Raw genomic sequence first — 6,000 nt, forward strand, 5'->3', positions numbered from 1 at the left:
TTTCATTCACTGTTGGAGGAGGAAGTGAATATTTCGGCCGGGCGGGATGGCTCATGCCTGTAATCCCAACACTTTGGGAGGTCAAGGTGGGTGGATCACAAGATCAGGGGTTCGAGACCAGCCTGGCCAATATGGTGAAACCCCATCTTTACTGAAAATACAAAAATTAGCCGGGCGTGGTGGTGCACGCCTGTAGTCCCAGCTACTCGGGAGGCTGAGAATTGCTTGAACCCGGGAGGCAGAGGTTGCAGCGAACCGAGATCGTGCCACTGCACCCCAACCTGGATGACAGAGTGAGACTCCGTCTCAAAAAAAAAAAAAAGGAAAGAAAGAAAGTGACTCTCTACTAAAATTAGCCGGGCATGGTGGCGCGTGCCTGTAATCACAGCTACTAGTGCGGCTGAGGCAGGAGGATTGCTTGTACCTGAGAGGCGGAGGTTGTGGTGAGCCAAGATCGCGCCACTGCACTCCAGCCTGGGCAACAGAGCGAGAATCCGTCTCAAAAAAAAAAAAAAAAAAAAGGAAAAGAAAGTGAATATTTCAGGTGTGGGAGCAGCAAGAATGAAGGGAGAAAATCACTAACCCCTAACCTCTGTTCTTTCCTTCCTATCATCTCAGTGGAGTGGAAGGGGAATAGTAGGATGACTCTGGGCTTGACCAGGGGGCCGAGTTCTACTCAGCCTTATTCCAGCTGTAGGATTTAGGCTAGTTATTTGAACTTTCTGAACCTTGGTGTCTTCATCTACAAAATGAGGAAGATGACACCTACCATAATGAGATGTGAAGATTACATAAAATAACACAATAAAGTCCTTAGCGGAGGGCCATAGACAGGGAATGAGTAGTACCGTGGTTACTACTGTGATTCTTTGACTATATGATAGGAAGCTGTGTGAAAAATACCTGCACCAATTGGGAGGCAGCTGCAAGTGGCACAGAACAGTGGAACATCCTGTGGAACAGTGAGATGCAGGGGCCAGACAGTGGAGAACACTGAATCCCAAGCTGAAGTCTTGGTGCTGTAACATCGCTAAAGGATCTTGACCAGTGGACGCATAGAACATTGAGTGCCTGTGACAGGAGAGAACCCGAAGGCCTGAAGACCAACAGGAAGGAACAGCCTGCCACCACCTGGCCCTCCTCAGGCCCCTGCACATCTCCCCATCAATGCCCTTTTCGTGCCCTGTTGTAGTGACCTGTTTCAGACCTCTATATGGCCATTTCCCTGGAAAGCCCTTGAGGGCAGGGAGAAGGATGTAGTCAGCCCGATCCTCAAGCCTGGCACAGGCCTGACACATAGTAAGGCTCCATGAGTATTTGCTGAAGTCTTCTCTCTCTTTTTTTTTTTTTTTTGAGACAGAGTTTTGCTCTTGTTGCCCAGGCTGGAGTACAGTGGTGTGATCTTGGCTCACTGCAACCTCTGCCTCCCGGGTTCAAGCGATTCTCCTGCCTCAGCCTCCCAAGTACCTGGGATTACAGGCACGCGCCACAACGTCCAGCTAATTTTTTTGTATTTTTAGTAGAGGCGGGGTTTCACCATGTTGGTCAGACTGGTCTCGAACTCCTGACCTCAGGTGATCCGCCTGCCTCGGCCTCCCAAAGTGCTGGGATTACAGGCGTGAGACACTGCGCCCAGCCTGCTGAAGTCTTAATAACCTGAGTGACTGCCATGCAATAATTCACATGTGAGGATGAAAACTTGGGTGAGGATGATGGCAGCGAGAATGAGCATGGTCAAAATCGTAGAATATCTGGAGGAAGAGGAAGAAAACTGTTGCAGTGATAATTTTTACATGGAAAGTCAAGAAGATATGTGACCCTTGGCTGGGTGTGGTGGCTCACACCTGTAATCCCAACACTTTGGGAAGCCAAGGCAGGCGGATCGTTTGAGGTCGGAGTTCGAGACCAGCCTGGCAAACATGGTGAAACTCCATCTCTACTACAATACAAAACTTAGCTAGGCATGGTGGCATGCGCCTTTAATCCCAGCTACGTGGGAGGCTGACGTGGGAGGATCACTTGAGACCAGGGGGTGGAGGTTGCAGTGAGCCGAGATCATGCCACTGCATTCCAGCCTGGGCGACAGAGTGAGACCCTGTTTAAAAAAAAGAAAAAAGAAAAAAAGAAGACATGAGACCCAGTCTAAGAGGGAAAATACAGGTCTCAGTCCCAAGTCTGCTCCCAACTCTGGGTCCTTGAGTAATTTTTCATAACATGTGGGCAAATGTGGTGTGCATGTCGGGGATGGCGACAGATAGCACGTGAGGCAAAAGATGTGGACTCATGATGAGCATTTAAAAGCTTTGAGCTGGGCGTGGTGGCTCACACCTGTAATCCCAGCACTTTGGGAGGCTGAGGCGGGCAGATCACCTGAGGTCAGGAGTTCGAGACCAGCCTGACCAACATGGTGAAACCCTGTCTCTACTAAAAATACAAAAATTAGCCAGGTGTGGTGGTGGGCGCCTGTAATCCTAACTACTCAGGAGACTGAGGCAGGAGAATTGCTTGAACCTGGGAGGCAGAGGTTGCAGTGAGTCAAGATCATGCCATTGCACTCCCCGAGTGAGAGCAAGACTCCATCTTGAAAATAAATAACAAATAAATAAATATTATAATAAATTCTTTGAGCCAGGCCAGGCATGGTGGCTCACACCTGTAATCCCAGCACTTTGGGAGGCTGAGGCAGGCAGATCACCTGAGGTCAGGAGTTCCAGACCAGCCTGACCAACACAGTGAAACCCTGTCTCCACTAAAAATACAAAAATTAGCCCAGCGTGGTGGCGCGCGCACCTGTAGTCCCAGCTACTTGGGAGCCTAAGGCAGGAGAATCGCTTGAACCTGGGAGGCAGAGGTTGTGGTAAGCCAAGAACAAGCCACTTCACTCCAGCCTGGGTGACAGAGAAAGACTCCGTCTGAAAAAAAAAATACATAAATAAATACATAAATAAAAGCTTTGAACCAGCCAGGCGCGGTGGCTCACGCCTGTAATCCCAACACTTTAGGAGGCTGAGGTGGGCGGATCATGAGGTCAGGAGTTCAAGACCATCCTGGCCAACATGGTAAAACCCTGTCTCTATTAAAAATATGAAAATTGGACCCGGCGCAGTGACTCATACCTGTAATCCCAGGACTTTGAGAGGCCAAGGTGGGCAGATCACCTGAGGTCAGGAGTTCGAGACCAGCCTGGCCAACATAGTGAAACCTTGTCTTTACTAAAAATACAAAAATTAGCCGGGCATGGTGGTGCATGCCTGTAGGCCCAGCTACTGGGGAAGCTGAGTAGGGGGAATAACTTGAACGAGGTAGGTGGAGGTTGCAGTCAGCAGAGATCACACCACTGCACTCCAGCCTGGGCAACAGAGTGAGACTCCGTCTCAGAAAAAAAAAAAAAAATTATTTTTGGGGGGCGTGGTGGTGCACACCTATAGTCCCAGCTACTCAGGAGGCTGAGGCAGAAGAATTGCTTGAACCCAGGAGGCAAAGGTTGCACTGAGCTGAGATCGCACCACTGCACTCCAGCCTGGCAACAGAGCGAGACTCCGTCTCAAAAAAAAAAAAAAAAAAAAAGCTTTAACCAAACTTTACCCACTAGTAGCTAGTTGAGCCTGGATATGTCATTTGCCCTCTCTCTGAGGCTCAGTTTTATCTAGTAAATGGGGATCATAAGGGGATAATAATGCCTGCTCTGCCTTCCAGCGTTGTTGAAAAGATCTAAAAGATTATAGATGTTCAGATGCTCTGAAAACTGTCAAGTGTTTTTAAAATGTAAGACAACTTTAGTAATATGGTGGTGATTAATTCCTCCATCTATAGTCTACTCAATTACTCATTTAAAGTTATGGAGGGGCTGACTTTGAAGGCTCAAGCTAAGTCATTTCACAAATACTTACATAGGTTTTGTTTTTCTTCCTCTGTAGAAAGAGGAAACAAAGATTTCAGATAAGCTGAGATTTCCAGTTTTAGGTAAAAGTGCAGGGTGAGGCACGTCGGGGTGGCTCAAGCCTGTAATCCCAGCACTTTGGGAGGCCAAGGTGAGTGGATCACCTGAGGTCAGGAGGTTGAGACCAGCCTGGCCAACACAGTGAAACCCCGTCTCTAGTAAAAATACCAAAATTAGCCAGGCGTGGTGGCGTGGGCCTATAATCCCAACTACTCAGGAGGCTAAGGCAGAAGAATTGCTTGAACCTGGGAGGCAGAGGTTGCAGTGAGCCGAGATCACCCCACTGCACTCCAGCCTGGGCGACAGAGCGAGACTCCGTCTCAAAAAAAAAGGGCAGGGTGAGTGGTTAGTCTGTAGTTCCTGGGCATGGGGAGATAGCATGAAAGTGGGACCCTCAGGCCTTCAACTCCAGGTGAAGCTCGCACCTCCTCAGGGATCTCTCTCCTGCTGCATTAGGGAACTACCGCAAAGGTCCCCTCTCACCCAGGTGACTCCTCAACTAGTAACTAAAACAGAAAATTTCCCACCTGAGTATTATTGCATTGGTGCAAAAGTAAAGGGGGTAGCAAAAACCACCATTACTTTTGCACCACCCTAATAAATTTTTTTTTTTTTTTTTTTTTTTGAGAAAGGAGTCTCACTTTGTCACCCAGGCTGGAGTGCAGTGGCGCCATCTCGGCTCACTGCAAGCTCCACCTCCCAGGTTCACGCCATTCTCTTGCCTCAGCCTCCCGAGTAGCTGGGATTACAGGCATCCGCCACCACGCCCAGCTAATTTTTTGTATTTTTTAGTAGAGATGGGGTTTCTTTTTTTGCTTTTTTTTTTGAGATGGTGTCTTGCTCTGTCGCCCAGGCTGGAGTGCAGTGGTGCGATCTTGGCTCACTGCAAGCTCCGCCTCCCGGATTCACGCCATTCTCCTGCCTCAGCCTCCCGAGTAGCTGGGACTACAGGCGTCCACCACCTCCCCCGGCTAATTTTTTATATATTTAGTACAGACAGGGTTTCACCATGTTAGCCAGGATGATCTCGATCTCCTGACCTCGTGATCCGCCTGCCTCGGCCTCCCAAAGTGATGGGATTACAGGCGTGAGCCACCGTGCCTGGCCCACCCTAATAAATTGTAAAGCAACCACCTCATGGAGATTAGAGCAGAGATAAACATTGTTTTAAAGAGACTCAGCAGCTCCAGAAGACTCCATTGCATATTGCTTGAACACATTTTGGTATCTGCTGAGGCATATTTAGAATGCAGGCTCTTGCTGGGTGCAGTGGCTCATGCCTGTAATCCCAGCACTTTGGGAGGCCAAGGTGGGCAGATCACCTGAGGTTGAGAGTTTGAGACCAGTCTGACCAACACAGAGAAACCCCGTCTCTACTGAAAATAAAAATCAGCTGGGTGTGGTTGCACATGCCTGTAATCCCAGCTACACGGGAGGCTGAGGCAGAGGAATCGCTTGAACCCGGAAGGCAGAGGTTGCAGTGGGCCGAGATGATGGCATTGCACTCCAGCCTGGGCAACAAGAGCGAAACTCTGTCTCAACAAAAAAAAAAAAAAGAAAGAAAAGAAAAGAAAGAAAAAAAGAAAAAAGCCAGGTATGGTGGCATGCACCTGTAGTCCTAGTTACTCGAGAGGCTGAGGCAAGAGGATCACTTAAGCACAGGAGTTCAAGGCTGCAGTAAGCTATGATTGTGCTACTGCACTCCAGCATGGGCAAAAGAGTGAGACCCTGTCTCTAAAAATAAAAATTAAGTAGGATCTCAGGCCCCACTCAGATCCATAGTATCAGAATCTGCATTTAGCAAGATCCCCAGGTGATTCCCATGCAGATGAAAGTTGCAAAGCATCCTTTAAATGCAGGGTCAAAGGCTGGGAAAAGGTGGAGTTACTCCAGGTGACAGTGCTTATAGAGCACTATCCAGAGCGTAGAGAAGGGAGTTTTGGCCAACAGGCTTGGAATATTTATTAGCATCCCATAAGACGGGCAAGGCAATCCCTACTGTGGAGATGGCTGAGTTTGCCTGTAAAGCTTGATGTCCTTAAAGCTTTCAATCATCTGAC

Source organism: Pan troglodytes, chromosome 5 (genome assembly GCF_028858775.2).
Source record: "Pan troglodytes isolate AG18354 chromosome 5, NHGRI_mPanTro3-v2.0_pri, whole genome shotgun sequence".
Lineage (NCBI taxonomy): Eukaryota > Metazoa > Chordata > Mammalia > Primates > Hominidae > Pan > Pan troglodytes.